The sequence below is a fragment of the Haliaeetus leucocephalus genome, unplaced genomic scaffold, assembly GCF_000737465.1.
Source record: "Haliaeetus leucocephalus isolate CR32 unplaced genomic scaffold, Haliaeetus_leucocephalus-4.0 Scaffold545, whole genome shotgun sequence".
In the NCBI taxonomy this organism is placed as follows: domain Eukaryota; kingdom Metazoa; phylum Chordata; class Aves; order Accipitriformes; family Accipitridae; genus Haliaeetus; species Haliaeetus leucocephalus.
Window position 1 is genome coordinate 5,424,493 of NW_010972981.1, and position 13,853 is coordinate 5,438,345.

At 39.2% G+C, this 13,853-nt stretch overlaps 1 protein-coding gene across 5 annotated transcripts in view; it reads left to right on the top strand.

The window, feature by feature from the left end:
• Positions 1-13,853, top strand: part of ANAPC4 (anaphase promoting complex subunit 4) — a 53,204-nt gene that overhangs the window by 21,506 nt on the left and 17,845 nt on the right. For all 5 annotated transcript variants that reach the window (XR_774946.1, XR_774945.1, XR_774947.1 and 2 more), the window contains one exon: positions 8,235-8,293. The gene's annotated coding sequence lies outside the window, so the exon portion shown is untranslated. The remainder of the gene's footprint in view (positions 1-8,234; positions 8,294-13,853) is intronic.

Consider the following 13,853-nt stretch of genomic DNA (forward strand, 5'->3'; position numbering starts at 1 on the left):
ATCACCACTTCAGCTGCTCAGAAAGACTGGAGATGTGGATGGAGAGAAATAGTGAACAAAAGCTTGCTTTAGTTAACTGTTTCTTTTTGCAGAGCGGAGAAGGGATGTGTATTTTTGTAACAATACTTACAGTTGGTCCTAATGCTGCTTTGCTTTGAAAAACCTACTTAAAAAAGCTTTAAGCCCATATGTAAACCTTGACAGAATGGGAAAGCCATCTATGTAAGTACGTAAGTTCTTCAGTAAGTTTCTGTGGCCTGTGTTTAATACCTGTAGTCAGAGTTGGCTCCTGTGTCTTGTTACACATTGCAGTAATATCTGAGATCTCTCTTGCTACTTTGAACTAGCCGTTGCTCTTGGAATTGTGACTCTCATCAAATTTCTTGCTTCACAAGCTGGTTTAGGGGAAGAGCTGGCTTAGCTTGTGCCATGGAGCAATGGTAGCAGTCTAAGAAGGACATTTTGGAGAGGGGAAGGAAGACTTCACCATGGATCACTTCATAAGTAGCAGTATGAAGAATGTATTGAATGAGGAGAGAGTATGAAAGGAATTGTCACAGGGTGAGTTTCAAGGAGGGAGATGCAAAATAACATAGGGATCTCTATGGAGAATGCCACTATGGAGGAATTCTAAGGAAAAAAACACCTCTGGAAGTGGAAGAGAAGAAATGCCACTTGTGGGTGAATAAAATGCATTTAACTATACCTTTAGGTTAAGTAATAGAGCTGCTAGCAAATCATTCTGGAGACCATTGGTGCCAGCAAAGTCCAGTGTTGAATGAAGTAAGTTATAATGGGATATAAATGTAGTGTGGGTGTTCCAGCATTCTTCCCCCAGGGGGTATTATATGGCTACTGCTCCTGGCTGGCAGTTTTACAGCTCTGCTGGCAGCTCTCTGCAAATTATGTAATCATGCCTGCTGCTGTGGATCAGAAGACCTTGGGTGGTTTTATGCAGTTCTCACACTTAACCTGGAGGATAAAGTAAAGAATCCTGTCATGTTTAGTTCTTGCAGTTCTCACCAGGAGTTCCACCTCCTAGAGTGAGCCTATTCTTACCAGGAGAAAAAAGACGCACTTAGGGCTTAGTATAGGAAATAAAAGACTGTGTTCAAATCCATACTCCTATTGTCATACAAAAGGAATTCAGTCCCATGTCAGTAGAGCTGTTGAATGTTGAATTTGGTGTTAGAGTTCTCTTACTAAGTCACTGAATCTGTTCTGCTTTGAACAAACCAATTATTTGTTTGCTTGGCTGAAAAATGTTTGATTCTACAGTCTGGAGATTAGGGTATGTTCTAGCCAGCTGAGAAAGTGAGGTTCACGGCCTTCTTCCAAAGTGACCAGAAAGTAGGGTTTGAAGGAACCCCTCTTTTTCTCAGCCTCGTGATTCTTTCACAGATTTAGAGGTGCAATAATTTTTCCCTGTACGTTTTTTTTTCTTAAATTAGTTATTAACATAAAGTCTTCAGAGATTGACTTTGCTTCTTGTAATTCTCAAGAGAATTCGTATATAAATTCTGTAATGAAGATGAAGACTTGCCCTCAGGTGCACTGAAAATGATTCTCTTAAACAGCCACTACAGATAAGACCCACAGGGGCAAAGGTAAGGAGTTTGTTCATCTGGTCACGTATTTACTGTAGACTGTTGAGGTAACCTGCGGTTTCCTGAGGATAGCACAAAGACCAGTGCTTTCAAATGTTGCAATAATCTGAAGAAAATAAAGTTTATCTTTCCATGTGTTGAATTAACTGTATTCCCTTCGTAGTGGAATCCTGCTAAACTAGAAGCAAACGGACAATGCTTTTTGCTTTCTCTTTTAGAAATGTGTGGTATTTGTGATGTCCCCTCTCTTGCAGCTAATCTATAGGAGGCTCAACACTTCAGCTACTTAGCTGAAGTTCAGAATATTGAAATTCAGAAGGAGGATGGAAGGCATCATTGGGCACTGTGGTTTCCAGACAGTGTATATTAATTTTGAGGTGATGTTATTTTGATCACTTGCATGAAAAACAACATACTATTTGCCCAAATTTCTAGTTATTTTATTTTTCTAGGAAGTAGTATTAAGGCAGGAAGATGAACTAGTGAGTAAAGCAGATGAGAGTTCTTGATTTTTTTTTTTTTTTTTTGTGGTACCTAGAAATAAATCTCTTCTAAGTTAGTTTAGTTTCTAGAACTTTTTTCAACATGTAGTAATCCCTTGGGTGAGAGAATATGGAGTGCATATGTGCATATGGTCTTATTAGAAGACTATTAAAGAAACTAGTATTGGAAGACAAACCATTTATAACCTATGGCCAAACTATGGTTAGTTCACTTCTTGCCTTAAAATACTGTGCAGTTCTGCTGTGCACTGAAACAATTCCTCTGCTTTGTTCTGCAGAGGTTTGTAATTTCTGTAGTTGTCTTTCATGGTTGGTGATTACTGAAATGTTGGAGAATTTTAATAGATATGTTAAGACTGATATGAATGGGAATGCCTGGGAGTTGGAGATACCAGACAGAGCAGCAGCGGCAGAAGGGCTATAAGAATGGCATGTTTTGAAGTCACTTAGATTAGCAGGTCATCAAAATCCTAGCATGTGTCTACGTGCAGGTGGTCAGGAGGCAAAGGACCTGAGCAAATGAGAAAATCCTGATGACAGTTCCTGAAGGGTACAAAAAGGCCTATCCAAAACCAGCACACGGTTGCCAGCCTAAGAAGAGCCCGAAGTGGTAAGAACTCAATAGCTGGTGTCCCTTTCTCTCTGTGTTGTCACAAGGAGTCCTAGACAGACCTCCTGGATTCAGGAGTCTTGGCACCTGAATCTTGCACAGGCTACTTGGGACACACACATCCAGGTGCTTGTATGTGGATATGAAGGTGTGAGTGAATGAAATCACATTGAAATAAGTTTCCCTTCTTACACTGCCTGGCTGTGTGGTTTGCTATGTTGCTGCTGCAGTGTTGATTACATAAGAAATAATGGCAAAGAGGATGGATGTATGTAGCCAGGCATTTTTTAAAGATTGAAAGGACGGACCCAAAGGACGGACCCAGTGTAAAGAGAGCATGAAGGGAAAGTGGAGAGCAAGAACTGGATGCAAAGATTTTTAGCAGTCTCTCTGATGAGATCATTTTGGAAGACTTAAAATACCATTCCAGAGTTTAGGGGTATATTGATTTCTCTGTGGTGTCTATTAATCATCCCGATGTTTGAATGCAACTTAAAAGCAAGTTGCTTTGGGCCAAATTCCACCTTCGATTGTCCCTGTAAAAGGTCACTGGAGGCTCCTGGACACAATTGAAGGCAGAATTTTTCATTACTTTCCTACTATGTTTATGACAACAGTTAGATCAGACCTACTTCTTGGTCTGATTTCTCATCAGAACTTGTGACAGAGATTGGACTTACTGTGGTCGTGCATGGTCAATGATACCATGACTTACCATAAATGGATAAAAAGAGTTCCTTGTACTTGGTATGAATGTCCAGACTACAGTAAAAAAAGATATAAACCAGCAGTGTTGAGTGCTTCATATGAATTTAAAAAGACACTGATGTTCCTAAAATGGTGCCCTGCAAGTAACAAGTGACCAAGGCTTTCAGTTTCCCAACTATACGTTTTGCTTCTGCCTATGTTCTAAGTTGAAGCTCCCTGCTTAGTAGATAAGTCTCAGGGTTGATCTCTGCCTTCTAATAAAAGCAGCCACAAATCTGAAATCAGAAGTGACTGTATGACTGGGCTGTCGCTTTTGAGTTACTTTGCACCCAGATGACTTTCTTCCTTACAAATTTTGAGTATTATTTCAGCTGCAGGGATATCTACAATGCTAGATGTGCTGTGCTCCCAAATAAGAAGACATGGTTTGTACCTGGGAGATTTGCGTTCAAGAACTTTTGCTGGTGATCCATAAATACATGGCTAGTTACAATGTGTCTTGGTTTTCTCCATTTTCTGATCTATTCAATTTTAAAATACTTTTAAAAATAGAATTAATATTTTTTTGATGTGAAGAATCACTGTAATTTGGCAAAAGTATTGAAATGATCACATGTCAAATAACAGATGTGATATCCTCTTATAAAGACGCAGTCTGTATTTTGGAGAAGTTTAAAGTTACCAAAGGTTGAGAGAAAGTAGGATCTGATTTAAATCAAGGGATCTGATGGCTCACTCAGGACGAATGACACTCTGAGAGTTGGTTTGAGTTGGTTTTCAGGGAGGTGATAGATTGAGATGACCAAAGTGTAAGGGATTTTAAACAAATTGCAACTGGAGGAGAGTGAAGAGACACTCCGTCCCCTCTTTCCTGCCTCTCCAGTATATTTTATCTTTGTAGATTACTGGTAATTCCTTGACCTGAAGCGTGATTGCTCAGTACTGAGTGAAGGAACAACCTTATCTGTCATGGTTGAGTATACTGACATTTTACTGGCATGATCTCCTCTCTAGCCAAAGTCCTGTGCCACCCTGTCCTTAACCCAACAAAACCGATCCAGGGTCAGCCTTTCGTTCTAAAGTCCTGGTCAAAGGAGATCTCCCAACAAGGGGAAAGTGCTTCCCTCCTGTCCTCCCTCCTAGTTTAATACTGAACAGCTACAAAAGCAAAGCTTAGAAGATGTCAGTGAACATCCTCATCTGATTGACTTCATAACATTAACATGAGAAGAAATCTGCAAGTCTTTACAGTCAATAAGAGTCAAAGAGGAGTAGTAAACAAATACAAGAAAAATGTTTACAATTTGTTGAAATAAAGTGCATTAACAAAAGCGTCAATTACGTATGTATTTTGTAGAACAAAATCCATCAGGAACTCCAGTTGCAAAAGCTGTCTTTGACGGAAGTGAAGCTGTGGCAGAGCCCCTGCAGGCATGTTGGAATTGGGTTGTCTCAAAGTGAACCAAGGCAGAACTTCAAAACAAGTGCATCCCTGTTAATTATAATTGGGGGGGGGGGGGTTGAACAAATGTAGGTGAAATTTACCCCTTCCGTTTTCCCACAAAGCTTACTGACTTTTTTTTCTTTTTCTGTGTTACAACTAGAAACTTTCAGATTTAAGGTTCTGTAACAGACCCAACCTTCCCTTTTAGTTTTTCTGCTTGCCGTTAGGTATTGTATTATTCTTATTCCTTAACATCCCTCAGAGACGCTAACATGCGTGTACTCATGACGACAGCACATGTGGCTCAGTTATTGCTGCATTGAATTTGTAATCTGAGTTGAACGTGACTTCCTAGAGTGGGATTGTCCAATCTGTAGTGAGCCACGTCCAGTAAAACACCAGCAAGGTTAGTTCAGTTTGCTGTGGTTGCGTCCCCTTTCTACTACGCAAAGTATACACAAGGAGTATTCTTCCTATATAAAAAATAGTTCTCAGTGCTGTCATCTGGCTGGAAGTGGCATTGCTTGCTTGTTAGGTCATATTATGTCCCAAGTTGTGCAAGGTGAAGGCTGTTTTAAATGAACGGCTTGGATCCTTCAGTTGGTGTTTCTCTTGTTCATCTGGTGTAAACCATATACAGTGTGTTCGTAAGCTCTTGTTCATGGGTTGGACTTTGCTGTAGCTGTGGCTAAACTGCTGTCCTCTGCCCTGCAGCTCCAAAGTTGTGCTAGTGACAGTCTGAACTCACAAGGAAGCTTTTGTATCCTCAGACTATTCCTGAGTGTAATATTTTGATCATGTGAGAAGCTGCAGGTCACTCTTGGTGAACAAAGTAGCCCACTTGCAGACATCTGCAAATGCTTTTAACAGAAACCTGTCTTCGTTGTTCTTAATTCTCTTTCAGGCTGAGATCCTTCCACAGCTTGAGCCTGGACACACACTTCTCTTTATGCACACTTTGTGCCTTGGGGAGGTAGCCAAAGTTTATATTCAAGTGATTATTTTTTAAAACAAGCCATTGAGTTAACATCAGAGAAAGGTTTAAATCTGGAAACTCTGCTTGCCTGACTTCCACGGAGCTTCAAGGAGAACATGCAAATTCAGAAACAGCTTGACTTTTGCAAAATCAACATTTGATGGGTGTTCTGCAAGGTCCAGACTCATGCTCTGATTTGAGTATTACCAGTTATGACAATATTTTTTATTACCTTTGGATGTCATGTGGTTTTAAACATCTTAGGATGCTAGAAGTACACAATGAGAGAAACTTAACTTTATGGAGCTGTTCTGTGAATGTTGGGGGTGGGGCGTTGGGGGGGGGGGGTTTGGTGTGTGTGTTTTGGTGGTTTTTTTAAACTCAAATCACTTTTTGTTGTCCATTACAGTTTTATTTGTCATCTAGGTCTATGGATTTATAGCATGTGTGTTTTATCAGGTAATGTCATGACTTCGTTTTCAAATGTAATATGAAGGAGGTGAACACGTTCAAAGCTCTAACAATCCTTAAAAAGGATTTGGGAGGCATTTCATAGCAAACTGTTGTGACTATCTCAGGAATTAAGTATGACTGGATTGAGACAGGAGTCAGACAAGAGACTTCCAGGGGCAACACAGAACACTACTGGTGTTTTAAGGGGATAGCATTTTTCCCAGAAGTCCTCACTAAGGGTTGGACGTAATGTTTCCCTTGGTAACTATATTAGCTTTCCAAGCTCTTCATTATTGCCCTCTTGTTTGTTATCATCACTTCTGGGATGGATTTTGTGATTGTTCCTTAGCTGTTCTATTGCAACGTCAGTGCTGCTTATACCACTTTCTATCCAGGTGTCTTTGCTCACAAGAACTTTTCTGCTGCCTGTGCTTGAAGAGTTGTAGTAAGCATGCAGGGAAGACAACCTCTTTGCTCAATTTAGATTCACAAAAGGATACCAGACTTGGCAGTAAAATAAAGCTTCATCATGGCATTATGTCACTAAGGTGTCAGCACTGAGAAGTGATGTCAGATGAGATTGTTTCCTGAAGCTCCCTCTCGCAAGAGAGAGTTTTGTTTTAAATTCAATCTCTCTGCCATATACAGTTTGAGTTACTGGCGTTGCGTGTCAGCGCTTCAGCAATATCTGAAAATGACATCACTCTGCAACATGTTGAGGTTGGGAGGTATCTGTTTTGCAGGATGAGAAACAACTGTGGCAGGACATGGATCATGCCATACATTACCTTCTTTGTCTTTCATTCTTCCAACTGCTGCGTTGATACAGCAGACTTCCTCGGTGAAAGTCTCCTTCTCAAGCCAGGTCTTAACATGAGGTGAGGTTCTGCCTTCTCTAAGGGCCTGGGTTTTGCCTGTGGGGAAACAGCAGTGGTGGAAAACCTGTGCTGGTTTCTGCAGTCAGGGCAGTGGGTTGCTGTTTTATGGTCTAATTTTTGGAGATTGCTTCCACTGTGTTTATCATAACCTTATTTAATCCTAATCAAGCTTCTTCGTTATTTACAGTAATGTTCCTAAATACCACACATCAGTATTGTTAATGCTTTAGATCATGGCCTGTGATTTTTTTTGTTTTTTGTTTTAGAGAAGGAAGGCCTTTCATTCATTTAAAATCTTAGTACTTTTCCTACATATCTAGAAGACCTCTGAAAATGTGGGGCTGACACAAGGTGCTGTAGCTCCATGATAGTGGGAGGTCTGTTTTGAGATGTGAGGGAATGTATTAGTTATAGGTAGCCAGCAAAAATTTCAGGCACTGACTTTGAAAAAACATTCAGCATTGCAGATGGCTGTGTAAGCTGCATAGGTGACACTCTTGTTTCAACTTCACTAGTTCTGTAGAAAATAGAGAAAATTTCATATGGCAAAAATAAGTAAACGGTGTTTTTGTAATCTAATAGGTTCCTTAGTTAACTTAAACTTTTGGTTAGAGGTAAAACTCAGCTCTGATTTTTTTCTGTGTACTCCATGCTCATGTTCTCCAATTTTAATCTATTTAATAGTAAGGAGATGCTTATATAACTGTATTCTTGACAAAATTCTTAATTTAATGCTTCATTTTAAACACTTGCAGTTCTATAACAGATGATTTTGAAGGAGCTGGTTGTTAATGAGAAGGAAACTGCATTTGTGTTTTCAGAGGACTTCCTATTCAATCAGAATTGTGGGTTATTTTAAGTATTAATTATTTCCAGGATCTTGTTTTCTCAGTTTATGAAAGTGTTTTAAATAAAATGGGAAATATTTGATAGTGCCAGTTAGACTAAGCATGTGGGGAATCTTTTTCATTCTAGTAGGCTTTCCAAGCGTTATTTTAAAATATTTTTCCAGAGTCGATAAATTCTCTAAAAATAGTTTTGTTTTGTCAAAGCAGGAAATAATTTGGAAGCACTGAGAAGAAAAGATAAGTGAGAACATCCATGAGAAATGAAGGTAAGTACAAAGTCCCTCTTCCTACACCGACATTATCTACATTATGGTGAAAGAGTTTTTGTTCCAAATATTGCGATCCTCCCAGAGTCTTTAATTCCTCATTGCAATACCTGATTATGGGATTGTTTTCAGACATTTACTGAAGTAAGTATGCGAGGGAGGCACTATTTCTGTTACTCATTGCTGGAAGTTGCTTCATTGTTTGGATGGAATTTACCTAACATTTGCTCAGTAATGTAAACATTTGGACAAATATTCATAGTTTCACATAACTCAAAATAATTTAGCTAATAGGAGGAAAACTACTTACTAGAAGTTGATTCTTTCCTAGAGGCTTGCAGCCAGGAGTGTTACAGATCTCTCAAACACAGTATTTGAGTTGCATGATCTCACTTCACTCTAGTGTTACTTGTGTTGCAGAGGCCTTCTGGAGAATGAAATTAGTAAACTAAGTTATTTTTGTTTGTGTTTCCACACTTTGGATAATAAGCTGTTTAGTTTCAGGAAAAGCAGTAAATGCATGTTCCTCTCACATTATGTATTCAAATACGTGTTTTTGAAGTTGTCATCATTTCATAAAATATAAAACACAGGCCATCATGAAGACAAGATAGATAGAAAAACTGTTTTTTCTAATCAAGAAAATTCCATTTCACTTGATACTGAGGTAGGGAAGGGAAAAGAAAAAGCCCTATGTGTGTATCAAATGTGTGCCAAATTTTCACTTTCACTGAAAAACTAAACCCAGCTTTGTCACTTGGGGAAAAAAAAAAGCAAATCAAGAAAACTATTTCAGTACTTTCCTTTAGCTAACAAAATATTTGTCTATATTGTCTGTATGTTACCAGACACATGCCAGAGAAAGGGTCAGACAGAAGGTGCGGTCAGTGTCATTTCATGTTTTCTACATATCCATATAATCTTTAACAGTGGAGCATTTTTCAGAACAGTTTTCTGGGTGCTCTTGATGGAGGCAAAATATTTGGTAGATACTGGCTCAGAGGTTGTTTCTAGTAGCATGGGTGGGATATAAGAAGGTCCACAGTTGGGAGTGGATAAAGAATCCAAAAGGGTCAGTCATCAGTAATTTGGGCAGAGCATGGAGAGTGGGAGGTGAGTGTGGGAGGAAATGGGAGAGACATAGGTGGAGACAATATTAGGCAAAGATGATGACACGAGACCTTGTGTCTTGAAAATGGGAGCCAGTGAAGACTTCTAGAGCAGCCCCAACTTGACAGATGCAGAAGGACATTTTGTGTCAGAGCAATTTGGTTCCAGTATGAAGTGTGCCCAGAGAGCTGCTACTCTTTCTGGTTTATTTCCACATACAAAAATGACAATTAAAAAAAAATATAAAAGGAAAGAAAGAAAAAAAAAAAAAACCCTAAAGAAAAAAAAAAGAAAATTTTCTTTAGCAGACTTCCATCAAGTAGGAGGTCCAAACACATTGCTGTTCTTAACAATGTTGATACAATTTGTCACCAATTCTGCAGAATTTATTTAACTAATGGAATGTATCAGCCCTTGCTAAGATGCACCATTTGCTATATAGGAGGGGCAGGCATATGAAGGAGTATAAAGTTGCCTTGCATCTAAAAATAGAAGTTTCTGGCAGAAAGCAAATGGAAATCTGCGTCATACATTTTTATTTGAAGGAAATTAACTGTAAATCAGATCTGGACATAAGACAGGATTTGTCTTAAAAATAACACAGTGTTTCTATTTGAAGGAGTGTATCTGTAAATCATGTCTGGATGTAATGAAAGGTTTATTTTCAAAGTGTTGTAGGCAAATGCTGATAATACTAATGCAATGCCAAATATGTAATGCCTCTTTTTTAAACTCTGAAGTTTCTTACCTGTCTGGAAAAATGTGAATTAAAACAGAGCACACCTTTTTGGTGCCTTCCAATACCTGCCCAGTACTGTTTCTGCATGCTGTTAAAGCTGTTATTAGCTTAACCCTAGGTAACTCAAAAGGTTCACATAGGCAGGTGGGGCTGTGCTGTAAAAAGTCCTGTGCTGCATCACTTAATTAAAAAAGAAAATCTAGACAGTTCTCCTTGTTGTAGTATATCCAGTGACTTAACATAGTCTTGCTTTATGCCAGTCCATTAAATGCCAAACAGCCAAGTTAAATGCTGAAGTTCCTTAAAAATCTGGACCAGTGTGTATGGATCAGCAAAGAAGATACAGTATAGCAGTGGAAGTGTTTGGATTTATAAAAATAAGCTACTGGCTGGTGAGTGCCTATGCACACAACTCTTATTTGGTAGCACGTGTGAGGTAGCTACCATGCAGGGATAGTGGAGTCAGCTTAATGGCACCATGTAATAAGGGCACGCTCAAGGGCAGTTTTTGTGAAGTGCTTAGTGGGCCATAAATCCACACCCTGCCTTAGCTTACAGCAACTCATTTAGGTAGTCAGGTCTTCATATCTTTCTATCAAGTAGAATTGTTTTTGGTAAAAGAACAACCTGAACCTTCTTTTTAATATAATTCTAATGAGCACACAGAGTATGTGCAGAAAAAATGCTCATGTTTTCTTGGATGATGTAAGTCTACATTGGTTCTAGTTATTCCTGGGTTCACCAGGATTAATTGGATGTTTTGTGTGTCTGTGAGAGGTTCTGCACACCAGGCAGGTACCTCTGAAAATCTGGGCTTCAGTCAGGAAAGTTTTCCTGAGAATGGGACTGAAGCATTTGGGCACATGCTGCTATTGTTATGAGCACATCTGAAATACATGTGGACCCGATGCATGCTCACAACAGACTGGTGTAGCTTTTGGTGAAGGGCATGATTTTTATTTTTACTGCCTCTGGATAAAAAATTGCCAGCCTTCAACCTTGCAGTCACTGTGCAGACATTGTAGGGTTGGTCTGTATACACAGAGTGGCCATTTATCAAGGATTTCTAGATACTTGATAGCCCCATTGGACCAGCAGTTCCCTAACATATAGAAAACACAGAGAAATGGCCAAACAACATACCTAGAGGGGAAGAAGAGGGTCTGTGTGGGAAGAAACCCTTAGAAGTTCAGTGGTACTGCTTCCTGACTGCTGGGTAATCTGCATGTTTTAGTACATACAGCACTGCAATTATTTTAAAGGTCCAGGTGTTCGGCACATTCCTTACTTTCTCAAAGCCAGACTTTGACTTTGTACCAGGGGACAGAAACCATGGAAAGCTTTTTATACTGTCCTCTTTCCTTTATGTCATTTATGTTTCAGCTGCAGATCATGTTTGTGACTTAAGATTTCTGATTAAACCTGTACTTTCCATTTCTGACTACTTGTGATGTGATGCTAAAGGAATATTACTGTGCCTTCTTGGCTGGTCCTTCAGTTGTTAGACTCAGCTAGGAGTAGATCTGGGATGGTTAAGAGTGTGAGAGCCCAACTGGAGAAGACAGAAGCATTTTTCTCTTTGAGCAGATAAAGCTGTTTAAGAAGAAGCCATGAGATCCACTATTTTGTATGAAACAGGAGGTGGGGGAAAGGAGGAATTATATTGTGAAGTTTGATTTCAGAAACCTTCTGTGGGTTTACTGTGCTACTGGGGAGACTAGATGCTGGGGGAGCATGTGGCTGGAGAGAATATGGGCCTTAAGAAGCCAGCTCTACCCATTACTTTTATTACTTACATATTTTGACTATACAGAATTGCTTTTTCTTTTTTCCCTCTGCTCGTTTAGGCTACACTTGTTTAGTCTGCCTTCAGTATGTATATTTACTACCCTACATTCAAAGTGATCTCTTGGTAGTAATTGCTGAAAAGTCAGTTTCTAAGAATATTCCACCTACCCAAATTGTTTGCAATAATAAGAACAGAGAGCAAATGCAGAAAATGAGAATACAGATTAGGTGGATATGTTTTTTAAATTAAATGAGAGGAAAATATTTACAGGATTCATTGTTCTCTAGCTGTAAAAGCTGCTATTGACTTCCTGTTTGTCTTCATCTTAAGTAAACATCTATTTCTGGGAGCCTTCAAGCAGTGTTTTTCTTTATATCAGATGTGCACTTCAAATGCCAGTGTCTTCTGCTTAATGGCCTGTCGGAGGCCTTGTTACACTTTCTCTATTGACCTAATCGTTATGTGTGGGAATCTTCCGATACAAAGGTGTGTAGGTGAGCCAGTGTCAGCAATCTTGTCCTATGCTTTGACCATTTGATCCTAACAGTGCTTTGGGGAAATGTACTTTGCTTGCTAATGACTTCATTTGGCCTACTTAAATCTGTACTGTCTTCATTTGTGCAGTCTGAAATGCTGTGGCTGTATTATTGGCACTTCAGAAATACAGGTTTAATCCTCCTTCAGAGTTTGTCCTAAAATGACTCTTTGTATACTAAACTTACCATGATCAGTTGTTGTATCAAAACTACCACTACATCTGTGATGTTCTGAAAGGCAATATTTATAAGGAGAAATTAATATGTTTTATCAGACCAACAGATATAGCTGGAAAAAAAGCAGAGTTGCTTTAAGGAAGAAAAATGCTTCTTCAGTCCCTGAAAGTTTGTTACAGCAACTGATTGGTTGAAAAACCCCCAAAATATTACTTCTCTGTAAAATCCTATTTGGCTTGCCTTTTGAAAAAGCTTGATGACCTTCTTCTGAGCTCATTATAATCTTCTACTCTACTCAAATAATAGCTCTAACTGAAAGTGGGGTTTGTCTGAATTAACCAGATTGTGAGGGGAGAATGATTTTACCTTTATATGTATTCAGAGGAAATGGCAGAGTTGTTGTGAGTTAGCATCACGTTCCCGAAGTTTGTGTCTGATTCAGTTGTTTGGTTGCTGTCTCAAGATGCTTTTCAGAAGATGTCTGAAAGAACTTGAAGAAAAGTAGTATTCTGTGTGCTAGCACAGATAAACTAGAGCTGGTGGCCTGCGGGAGTCCAGAGGTGAGAATAGAGACCCTACTCCTTCTTTTTTTCCTTTCACTTGCACACGGATTTGCCTTCTAAGCCATGGCATGAAGTCTGCTCTTCTTTTCCTGAGCAACTGCTATGTTTTCATAATCTGTGTGAGCAGTGCTACCTTGGACATAAGCACTAGTGAGGTGCAAAGAAAGAAAGACAAGCCAGTTTTCCTGTTGCAGATATGCTGTGGTTCGTTCTTTCTCCTCATCTCATTCACCTTATGTTGCTGCTGTAGCTGGAAGAATAAAGCACCCTTCAGCTGCATCTCTTTGCTGCCCCCAAAAAAGAAAGATTGGAAAAATAATGCTGGACTCATTCTGCCATTCTTTCCTGTCAGGATTAGTGGATAGCGTGTACTGAAAAATAGTTTGGACCAAAGCAAAATAAGGTGATTAAAGAAGCTTTTTCTTCCTTTCCTGATAGAAACAATAGGGGACCTCAGCCTCGTTGTAAGGCTTGTTTTGAAAATATCTAGTAATTATAGGATGAATGAGCGATTTGTATTGCTTATTTATGATGCCTCATCTGGATTTGCCCTTGCCTGTGAAGCTTCATTTGGACCTCAATTAATTAGATGACTCTAATTAAAGGAAGGCCTTTGATTTGAGAGCAGGAAAGCATGTTTGCATGG